Here is a 12,862-nt window from a genome sequence, read left to right as displayed (position 1 = left end):
AATTCTGTAATATCTTTCTGTCTAAATATTACACATGAGAAATATACAGTTTTTTATGTGTACCTGAGACCCATGGTACACAGGTCATGTATTCTACAGAGCAATTACTCTGACTGGAATCCCCCACGTGGGAATTGCATCTACCTGTGGTCACCTGGAGTTTGACGTTACTTGAAAAGTAAATTCACATTTAAATGGATTATAATGTTTATTGTAGCACTTGAGATGGGCAGATATTCATTAGGCATTTTATTAAGCTATCAGTTAAAACATGTGGTTTTTATTGTTCAAGTAAAGTACCAGTGTCATGGGGTCATTCAACATTTTCATTATATTCAGAGTACTTTTTCTAACACCTTCTTGATTTTTCTTCTCCCAGCGTGCGTACAAATTAGTAAAAGTAAGTGCATTAAAGAGAAATATTAAATTAATGGTTGCCATTAAATGGAAAATTGTAACAGGAATCAAACCACAGTATCTCAGTAACTATGGTTACTTTGTTTTAGATCTATGAAAATACTGATGTGTCTCAGATACCACACTATGCCAATTGTTGGCAAATACTGACTCTTAATGGTGACCACTGTACACTGGGTGACAGATATTCTCATTTGCTTTATGCTTAAGAATGTTCAATGCTCTGCTCCCAGAGTATTTTTTGAACTCTAGATCAAATTCAGAAAATGTTGAGTGGCCCTTTGTAACTTTTGTGTGATTTATGTTGAACTAAAAATATAGGGCTAAAAACTGTTTGAATAGTGGCCCTGTGGTGAAATTCTGACCATCAGGATTCGATATCTGTATTTATTTTCTTTGCAAACCAGTCATTGATACTTCTGGGGAGAAATTCACAGCTACAAATTACTGTTCAAAGCAAAGTAACAGATATATCTCATACTGTAGCATGGGTGAACCAATCTCTCCATTTCTCGTGTGTGTGTGTGTACCTTCTCATGAAGCTACTTGAATATAGTCTGTGTAAATAAGTTACACTTCAGAATGTAATGAGTTCTATTAACTATATTTCTTTGTAAGAGACAGACATATATCTTTAACTAAGCAAGTTCGGATTTATATCTAACTGCATTTTTTTTCCACAGCGGGGCCCTCTATTTATATAGTAGAAACAAAAATGTAGAACATAGGAAAAGTTTGGATCTTGATATATAGAGTCTGATGTATAAAATCAGCAGCAATGATTAATTTCCCAAACAATTTACATTGTAGGTCTGGAATCCTGAGGGTAAGAATTTTGGGATCACTTTAACAACAGTTCAATTTTTAGGCCTAATAACTTTGACAGTATTCATCTAGATTACACAGTCATTATGTAAGTAATTTGATTACCAGGTTTTTTTTAAACCACCTGAAGGGTTTCTGGACAATAAAAGTAAAGTCTCTGTTAAAAATATTAAGCTCTCTCTCATTTTTCACGTGAGCCATCTTATCAAGATTGTGTTTGGTATTTATATAGGAAATCATCTTGAAGACAAATCTCAAATGGACGAAGCGTCCTTGCAGGTCAAGCACCACCTGGCTCGATCTCTGGCTCAGTCCCTAAAATAATCTGGCTGGATGTTCAGTCTCTATTCAGTCATGTAAAAAATAAATAGATCTTAACTTTTCAGCCTCGAGGATGCAATGTTTCCTGATGTGAAATACTGATGCTTGCGTCAGTTGATAATCTGTAGGAAAACATCTAAGCCAGTAGACACTAAAGCTATTTTGAATACATCTGACAAATAAATATTGCTTGTAGGAACAATAACCAGAACCCTAGATAAAGCCTTTCAGACTTCTCATATTAATGAATTTTTTTTCCATTTGTTTTCCATAGACCTGCTTCTGCCATCTTTGCTCACAGTGATCATCCTGTGTTTAGTTGAGTAGAGCTATTTTGTGACCTCTTCTGTGCCATATAATGGCTCATCAAGAGCTGTTGCAAGCTGCAGCAATTTGGAGCAGGGCCAGAATTTGGGAGTTGCAAAGTGGATCTCTCACCCATACCCAGATTAAGGAGGGCACAATGGTGAATCTGGCCCCTTGTGTTTCAATTTGGGCATCCAAAATCTGAGGCTAATTTTGAAAATGTGTGCCTTAGTCTTTTTGTGTCAGATTCCCTATCAGTCAACTGGTGATTTAAACAAAAACAACAACTCAAAGGGGGTATTTTGAGGCTTAGTTTGTTAATGTCTGCAAAGCATTGATGCTTTGATGGATGGCAGTACGAAAGTGCAAAGTATTACTATTTTCAGTGCAAGTTCGCAGCAGGAGATTTGCTTTCTGGAGAAATCAGCTTGTTTGATTTACTGTCACTGTTTAAAAGTGAAGGCCAGTTGGAAGGATACCATTAACTGCACTCATTCAGCTTAAAATATTTTTACTTCAGCCACAAAATAACCTCCTTGTAGTGTAAATAAAACTTAAAGCAATGAACAGTAGGATATTCTACTTCTCATGCTTCCTCACTGAAGAGTGTAGGGAGCATCATATTAATGTGAAGGCCACCTCACATGAGTGGGGATACAGAAACCTGCTGTCCACCATTTATTTATACACTGTATACATGCTCAGAAATTTATGTATGCCTTTTTTTTAATTTTAGAAGTGCTAGTTTGGATTGATAGATCCTTGAGGTTTTGTAGTGCTGCCCATCACTATAATATTTTAGTGCTTTCCATACAAAATAGCGATGTCCCAAATAGAGTTCATCGAGTCTCCGACTGTTTTCCCCTTTAGTGGTATAAAAACTGTGGTTGCAGTAGACCGGGGTAGGCAACCTATGGCATATGTGCCAAAGGCAGCAAGCGAGTGGATTTTCAGTGGCACACTGCTTCCAGCCTGTGGTTCCGTCTGCCAGCCCCTTGCCAGCCAGAGTCCCAGTTGCCAGTCCCGCTCAGCCCACTGCCTGCCTGGATGGACTGAACCCCTGGCCGGCAGTGGACTGAGTGGGGCCAGTGGCCGGGACCCTGGCTGGCAGGACATCGGAAAACTCAGCAAGGAAAAGCAAGGGCAAGGATCACACTAACCTGATAAGATCTGCATTTTAATTTAATTTTAAATGAAGCTTCTTAAACATTTTAAAAACCTTATTTACTTTACATACAACAATAGTTTAGTTATATAATATAGACTTAGAGAGAGACCTTCTAAAACGTTAACATGTATTACTGGCACACGAAACATTAAATTACAGTGAATAAAGACTTGGCAGACCACTTCTGAAAGATTGATAGATCCTTGACATTCAGCCTTAACTCTGACCCCTTCAGTAGACTGATTCATTGTTTTGGAGTGCGGTTGTGTACAGGGCGGTGCTGTGATCTTTCCTAGCCAGCTGCTGGTGCAAAGAGAAGTTTTTAGACACTGATGCTGCCTGATCATTCAAGCTTCTGGATGCATCAACCAGGATCCCAAGGCTTTGCATCACTTCGTTGAAGGGGGAGCTACATGCCTTCAATGTAAGTGGATGTCAAGGTTCCTCCCCCACTCTGAACTCTAGGGTACAGATGTGGGGACCTGCATGAAAAACCTCCTAAGCTTATCTTTACCAGCTTAGGTCAAAACTTCCCCAAGGTACAAAATATTACACCCGTTATCCTTGGACTGGCCGCTACCACCACCAAACTAATACTGGTTACTGGGGAAGAGCTGTTTGGACGCGTCCTTCCCCCCAAAATACTTCCCAAAACCTTGCACCCCACTTCCTGGACAAGGTTTGGTAAAAAGCCTCACCAATTTGCCTAGGTGACTACAGACCCAGACCCTTGGATCTTAAGAACAATGAACAATCCTCCCAACACCTGCACCCCCACTTTTCTGGGAAATGTTGGATAAAAAGCCTCACCAATTTGCATAGGTGACCACAGACCCAAACCCTTGGATCTGAGAACAATGAAAAAGCATTCAGTGTTTTACAAGAAGACTTTTAATAAAAAATAGAAGTAAATAGAAATAAAGAAATCCCCCCTGTAAAATCAGGATGGTAGATATCTTACAGGGTAATTAGATTCAAAAACATAGAGAACCCCTCTAGGCAAAACCTTAAGTTACAAAAAAGATACATAGACAGAAATAGTTATTCTATTCAGCACAATTCTTTTCTCAGCCATTTAAAGAAATCATAATCTAACACATACCTAGCTAGATTACTTACTAAAAGTTCTAAGACTCCATTCCTGGTCTATCCCCGGCCAAGACGACTACAGACAGACCAGACCCTTTGTTTCTCTCCCTCCTCCCAGCTTTTGAAAGTATCTTGTCTCCTCATTGGTCATTTTGGTCAGATGCCAGCGAGGTTACCTTTAGCTTCTTAACCCTTTACAGGTGAGAGGAGCTTTCCCCTGGCCAGGAGGGATTTCAAAGGGGTTTACCCTTCCCTTTATATTTATGACAGTGGAGAACCGTACCCCTACTAGTTCTTCCAAGGATTTCACCCAACCAGCAATACTTCAGTCTTGCCTGGGTTCAATTTGAGCTATCTGCTCTTCATCCTGGAGCCGATCCCTTGTAGATATTCTGATATCTCAGTAATGGTGATGGTTGTGTCTGTGACGAATGAGATAGACAGTTGAGTGTTATTAGCATATAGTTGAAACACAGCCTGTGGCATCTTACTATCTCTCCAAGAGGTCTCATGCAGATATCGAAGAGAAAGGGAGGCAATATGTACCTCCACAGAACCCCACCAGTAAGGGCCTTCAGAGAAGAGGAACACTTTTATCACTCTCTGGGTTCTGTTGGAGAGGAATGATTGGAGCTACTCTAGTGCTGTGTCATCAACTTATTATAATAATAATGTTTATTTGTATTATGGTAGCATCTAAGAGAGACCCAGTCATAGAGCAGGATCCCATTGTGCAAGGCAGAATACAAATACGTAGCAAAAAGACAGTCTCTGCCCCAAAGAGCATACAACTTCAGTATAAGACAAATACCAACAGGTGGATAAGAAAGACAGACAAGGGGAGCACCATGAGATAATACTAGTTGGAATGACAGACAATGGTCTCAGAATACCAGCAGCCCAACTATTATCAAACTGCCTTGTCACATAGACAGTTCAGCAGTCCCCTGTGTTGAAATCTTCAGAGGAGTCCAGTGGTATAAGCGTGGAGATCTTGCTTGAATTCATGGCTATGAGGTCATATTTTCCTGCCACTGTGCCTGTGTCTGTGCTGTGCTCTAGTCTGATCCCTGGCTGCAAAACATCTAGTATATTGGCTGATATGGAGCTTGATATTACTTTTTTGATATTTTTTCCAGGAACGATTAGATGGAGACAGGACAGTAACTGGAGAGATGTTCTAGGTCAAGTGGTGACTATTGAAGATAAAATAGTCTATTGCTTTTTTTGAGGAGTTTTCAGGTATGTTTTGCAGAAAAAGGCATTGATAATCTCCATGAGTATTGGAAATAGTTTTTTTTTTGTTTGTACCAGCCAGGAGGGGCATGGGTCCATTCTACAGGATGCGGTCCTAATATTGTTGAGGGCTTCTTGAGCTACAGCAAGTATGACAGGGCCAAACTCAGTCCTGGGACTGGATGGGTAATATGATCTGGTCCCATAATGACGAGAGCGCTATGGAAAGGACTCTGTAGTCCTTAGGATCTTGAAAATATAGAGCATAGAACTTGGGGAGAAGGGAGTATTTTAAAGCTTTGAGTACAATCTTGTACTCAAGAAATAAATGAGCAATTATTATACAAGATTGCTTGCATCAAAGGTTTTAACATAATCAGCATTATTATTGTATCATTCTACTTATATAGCACTCAGCACCATAATATCGGAGTACCTCATAATCATTAGTATTAAGTGTGGGTGTAGAAGAAATATGAAAAACATATACATAAATGAATTATAAGGATATAACTATATCAGCAGGTTTAGGTAAACAAATAGTATTATGTATGTATAATCATTTGCAAACTAATAAAAGGATGGGGTTCCACCCAGAGGAATTACAAATTTTATGTGAGCTTTAAAACACCAAAGGAATAAAAAGAAAAAGGGAATGGGAAGGGGTATGCGTTTTAGAAAACAGTAACAAAAATATACAGTTTAACTCAAATTTTACAAAAAAGATTAGAGATGTACAAGCCCATAAAGACATTTTGAAGACCTCAAACTTGGTAATTTTGCAGGTGAGTTAGCCTTCAATGACCTACTTAACCCTGGCCACAAACTTTAATGTATTAAATTAAAATAATGATAAGAAGAGAACTAACAAGTAGCTTAGATAACAAGAAGCAAGATATAATCTTTCACTTTTGTAACTCTAGCTGGCCATTAGTGATTGAGACTTCTTAAAAATAAGGTCCAGCATTGTCAAATGTAATGACTACTTCTGTCAGTAGCTTTCTTGACTTCAGTTGAGACTACACAGTTGAGGTTTAGTATTAAGTACCTGCAGAATAGGACACAAACATATAGTAGGTTGTGGGGTGATTGTATTTTTAAAAAGCCCCAGTCGTCATGAGTTATATAGGCATAGTTGAATTTGACAGTTTGTATTACTGAAAAAACATCTTCAAATATGCCCAGTAAAGTTTGTATTGCCCATTTGTACCATTAAACCTCTGCAATACAAAGGATCAGAGCCTAACCTATAAATCAGTGTATCCCCACAGCAACTGAGGATCTTGCCCAAAGTCTTTCCTGAAGCATTTTCTGTGAATTGCCAATTTTTTTCGATAATGCCTTTCATTCAATTCGTTGAGCTGTCCTTGCTTTTTACACACACACACACACACACACACACACACACACACACACAGAGTCAGATCCTGCAAAGGTTCTGTAGGCCAAACACTTGTCAACGTCAAAAGGAGGGCAATACCTGCAGGATTGGGCCCAACGTGAATATAGTATCAATTACAGAAACATGCACATATATACTCAATGCTTGAATTTTGATTGAGTTTTGACCTTTGTGCTGCTTAAAGGAGCAGATTAAAAATAAATATAGCAAAAAAACCTGTAAGTACATCAGAAGCAAGAAGCTTGCTAAACAACCAGTGGGGCCACTCGACAATCAGGATGCTAAAGGTTTCAGAGTAACAGCCGTGTTAGTCTGTATTCGCAAAAAGAAAAGGAGTACTTGTGGCACCTTAGAGACTAACCAATTTATTTGAGCATAAGCTTTCGTGAGCTACAGCTCACTTCATCGGATGCATACCGTGGAAACTGCAGAAGACATTATATACACAGAGACCATGAAACAATACCTCCTCCCACCCCACTCTCCTGCTGGTAATAGCTTATCTAAAGTGATCACTCTCCTTACAATGTGTATGATAATCAAGTTGGGCCATTTCCAGCACAAATCCAGGTTTTCTCACCCTCCGCCCCCCTACACACAGACTCACTCTCCTGCTGGTAATAGCCCATCCAAAGTGACCACTCTCTTTACAATGTGTATGATAATCAAGGTGAGCCATTTCCAGCACAAATCCAGGTTTTCTCACCCCCCCCCTTTTTTTTTTCTTTCAAAAAACCGCACAGTTTGTGAGTTTGTGTGTGTGGATTTTTGAAAAAAAAAAAGGGGGGGGTGAGAAAACCTGGATTTGTGCTGGAAATGGCCCACCTTGATTATCATACACATTGTAAAGAGAGTGGTCACTTTGGATGGGCTATTACCAGCAGGAGAGTGAGTTTGTGTGTAGGGGGGCGGAGGGTGAGAAAACCTGGATTTGTGCTGGAAATGGCCCAACTTGATTATCATACACATTGTAAGGAGAGTGATCACTTTAGATAAGCTATTACCAGCAGGAGAGTGGGGTGGGAGGAGGTATTGTTTCATGGTCTCTGTGTATATAATGTCTTCTGCAGTTTCCACAGTATGCATCCGATGAAGTGAGCTGTAGCTCACGAAAGCTTATGCTCAAATAAATTGGTTAGTCTCTAAGGTGCCACAAGTACTCCTTTTCTTTTTAAGATGCTAAAGGAGCACTCCAGGATGATATGGCCATTGCAGAAAAAGTAAATGAATTCTTTGCATTGGTCTTCACGATTGAGGATGTGAGGGAGATTCCCATACCTGAGCCATTCTTTCTAGGTGACAAATCTGAGGAACTATTCTAAATTGAGGTGTCATTACAGGAGGTTTTGGAACAAATTGATAAACTAAACAGTAATAATTCACCAGGACCAGATGGTATTCACCCAAGAGTTCTGAAGGAACTCAAATGTGAAATTGCAGAACTGCTAACTCTAGTCTATAACCTATCTTTAAATCAGCTTCTGTACCAAATGACTGGAGGATAGCTAATGTGATGCCAATTTTTAAAAAGGGCTCCAGAGATGATCCTGGCAATTACAGGCTGGTAAACCTGACTTCAGTACCAGACAAACTGGTTGAAACTATAGTAAAGAAAAAAATTGTCAGACGTGTATATGAACATAATATATTGGGGAAGAATCAACATGGTTTTTGTAAAGGGAAATCATGCCTCACCAATCTATTAGAATTCTTTGAGTGGGTCAACAGGCATATGGACAAGGGGGATCCAGTGGATATAGTTTACTTAGATTTTCAGAAAGCCTTTGACAAGGTCCCTCACCAAAGGCTCTTATGCAAAGTAAGCTGTCATGGGAAAAGAGGGAAGGTCGCCTCATGGATTGGTAACTGGTTAAAAGATAGGAAACAAAGGGCAGCAATAAATGGTCAATTTTCAGAATGAGAGAGGTAAATAGTCGTGTCCCCCAGGGGTCTGTACTGGGACAAGTCCTATTCAACATATTCATAAATGATCTGGTAAAAGAGGTAAACAGTGAGGTGGAAAAATCTACAGATGATACAAAACTATTCATGATAGTTAAGTCCCAGGAAGACTGCAAAGAGCTAAAAAAGGATCCCAAAACTGGGTGACTGGGCAACAAAATGGTAGATAAAATTCAATGTTAATAAATGCAAAATAATGCACATTGGAAAATATAATCGCAACTATACATATAAAATGATGGGGTCTAAATTAGCTGTTATCACTCAAGAAAGATCTTGGAGTCATTGTGGATAGTTCTCTGAAAACACCCACTCAATGTGCAGTGGCAGTCAAAAAAGTCAAAAAAGCGAACAGAACGTTGGGAATCATTAAAAAAGGGATAGATAATAAGACAGAAAATATCATATTGCCTCTGTATAAATCCATGGTATACCCACATCCTGAATACTGCCTGAAAATGTGGTCACGCCTTCTCAAAAAACATATATTGGAATTGGAAAAGGTTCAGAAAAGAGCAACAAAAATTATTAGGGGTATGGAACACCCTTTGAAGAGAGATTACTAAGACTGGGACTTTTCAGCTTGGAAAGGAGACAACTAAGAGGGGATATGATAGAGGTCTATAAAATCCTGATTAGTGTGGAGAAAGTAAATAAGGAAGTGTTATTTTCTCCTTCTTATAACACAAGAACTAGGGATCACCAAATGAAATTAATAGGCAGCAGGTTTAAAACAAACAAAAGGAAGTATTTCTTCAAACAATGCACAGTCAACCTGTGGAACTCTTTGCCAGAGGATGTTGTGAAGGCCAAGACTATAAAAGGGTTAAAAAAGAACTAGATAAATTCAGGGAGGATAGGTCCACCAATGGCTATTAGCCAGGATGGGCAGGCATGGTGTCCCTAGCCTCTGTTTGCAAGAAGCTGGGAATGGACGACAGGGGATGGATCACTTGATAATTACCTGTTCTGTTCATTCCCTTTGGGGCACCTGGCATTGGCCACTGTCAGTAGACAGGATACTGGGCAAGATGGACCTTTGGTCTGACCCCAGTATGGCCATTCTTATGTTCTTATGTTAATATACAAATTATTATCTTACTAGTGTGCATTTTATGGATGCTTTTAAAGGAGGTGTATTTATTCCTTTTTTGCTGTAGAGATTTCCATATGGATACACTGATCTGCAGAATCTGAGTCATAGACTGGGAAAAACACTTTGAAAAAATTGTATATTAAAGAAAGTTCTACTGAGGAACATATCATGTTTCCTATTTGTCTCTTTTGTGTTATATTTAAAACTGTAAAGTTGTTCTCTCCGTACGTATGTGTCTGACATTTTGTCAGATGCTTGCATAGCTGGAGTATTTTACACAGAAGTATTTCAATTTGTATTAATAAAGAACAGCTGACATTTTTTCAGTCAATATTGACATATGTAAAGCAAATTGGAAGCTATAATCAACATAATAAACTGAAACATCTATCTCTTCCAGCCAGCCATTTCCTTACTATTTTTTCTTTAGATAAACAATCTACAATGAGTTTACTGAGGCTTGCATTGATATCCCTCAACGATATATGCAAGTCTACTTTTATTCTCGTAGACACAGAGAATGAGCCTACGGTGCACAGTGCGTGCAAACCCCTTTGAAACCTAAGATTATTTGTTCTCTGACTGTTCTAAAGGTAATTAAGGAGCATTGCATGTTTCTCAATTAATGATTCCTCATTCAACTGGGAATCTTTGATGCTAATTTGTTTTAATCAGGACAGAGACTGCTAAAAAAACTCTAAACAATTCAGTGAAGAGTAACTAGGAATTTTAATCAAGTGGAGAAGATCTAAATGCTATGAGGGACACATCCATCATAAGTTTTCACTTCCTGTTCATTTAACTTTGTTCTTTCAGGTCTCATAAAACAATGTGTTAATCATCAAAAGAAAGTTTATTAAAATGAAGAACACGCTGCATTTTTCGCCTCTAACTGAAGGAAAAGATTGTGCAAGAAGTGGGTGGTTGCAACAGAGTTGTACTATTGAAACAATAGTTACTATCTGTGTTTGGTTATTTATACACTAAAGTGATAGAGTTTATGTTTTATAGACCTACAGAGCAATGCTCATCAATTTCTGTAATGTTAACACCTTGGAGAGTAATTGAGGAAAGTATTGTTTCTTATAGTTTTTTTTTTAATTTACACATTACTTCATAAATGTTTCAGTGCTCTGTGGTATACACATCCAGAACAGAGAGACTATATGGTCTTTCTGCATGTGTGATCGATGTTTCGTATACCAATGGAGGTGCCATGTGAAATCCGTTTCTAAGTGTGAAAGTATGCATATATTTGACAAAATAATATTTCACATCGAAGTACATCTACCTATAGTACTGAAGCAAAGGCACTTAATAATTCTCTCCTTCCCTACTTATCAAACCTTGACTTATATCACATTGCACTTGCCTGTTCCACTCTGCAAATGGAGCCTGCTTCGACATGCAATATCTGTGTGAATCTGATGGGAGAGGGCATGGCCAGAGCACATTGCTCCAGCCAATCCCCAGCTAGCAGACAGTCCCTTGGGGACTATTCCCGGCTGAGCTAGGCTCAAACCCGCTCAGAACTGGCCAGACACTCAGTAAGCCAAAACAGCTCCCTTACAGCCCTCTTCTGAAGAAAAGCCTGCTAAAGTGCAACAGCACCCCTGCACACATGACAAGGAGTGGAGGACCTGGTGATCATTACCATTCTACATGTCATTGATCATTGACACGCTGGCCCCCAAACGACCCCTTCTTCCCCCTTACCCACACAGATCTCCGTGGTTTTCTGGCACCCTGCATCATGTGGAGAGAGTGGGGTGGCTACTCGAGCTTAGATGGTGGAAAACCAGGGCTGATTCAGACAGGATGAAACATAATGAATTCCTGAGAACCATCCTATCAGCCTCCACTGAGGCTGCCCTATCCCTCCCCAAGGAGCTAGCCAGGGTGGTATATTGCTTCATCAATCCTGAATGCCTACAACCTGCAGCAAAGCTGAGCACCAAATGCTGCAAAGCACTATGAGAACCTACTATGTTGAAAAGATCACGCACAATCAGGAAGCCTTCTCAAACAGCACAGATCCACTCTGCCTTCACCCACCTGCATTCCTAGAGTTCAGTATATTTATTCATCAAGGAGTCCCAAACCAAGACATGTGAATCTGACTCATGGCCTTCTTGGCTTGTGAAACAGTCATGGTCAACTGGTTTTACTCCTGACCAAAATAGCCAACAGCTCATTCAGAAGAGAAATCTTTCCTTCCTTCTTCAAACATGCAGTAGTCCAACCAACACTGAAGAAACCAACCCTGGATACATCAGTCCTAACCAATTATCACCCCAGTATCAAATTTCCCATATCAAAGTTAGCAAAAGGCTCATCTTTCTGAGGCTAACTTTCTGGACCCAGCACAACCTCGATTCAGGCCAGGACACAAAACTGAAATTGCTTTAGCAGTTCTTATGGATGATTTACTCCTGTCAGTGGATAGAGGAAAGACATCAATTCTGATACCTCTGGACTTCTCTGCAACATTTGACATTGTTGACCATGAGAATACTGCTGTCTTGAGAGAGAGAGAGGTGGCAGGAGTCCAGAATAATGCACTAAAATGGTTTGAATCTTTCCTGGTAGGATGCACTCATAGAGTAGTGATAAGAAACTGCACCTCCACCTATAGACCCTCACTTGTGGAGTTTCACAAGGATCAATTCTCTCTTTAGAACTTTTCAATATCTACATGCAACCACTAGGTGAACTAGTCAGATGACAAGGTCTTAAGTGCCAGCAATATGCAGATGAGACACCTCTCTACCTATCTTTCTCCACATATGACCATATCACTACCACCAACATGGCCAAGGGCTTGGATGAGATCAGCACATGGATGAAGAACAGTTGGCTGAAGCTGAACCTGAGCAAGTCAGACCTGATGCTGGTGGGAATAGGAAAATATTTTGAGGCATGTGTCACCACATGAAGTGAAGTCTCCTTTGGTTGAAGGGTCACATTCACAATTTGTCAATTCAATCCACAGTCTAGGAGTAGGTTTCAGAGTGGCAGCCGTGTTAGTCTGTATTCGCAA

Source organism: Lepidochelys olivacea (genome assembly GCF_965140295.1).
Source record: "Lepidochelys olivacea isolate rLepOli2 genome assembly, chromosome: 7".
Lineage (NCBI taxonomy): Eukaryota > Metazoa > Chordata > Testudines > Cheloniidae > Lepidochelys > Lepidochelys olivacea.
This window is presented reverse-complemented; position numbering follows the sequence as displayed.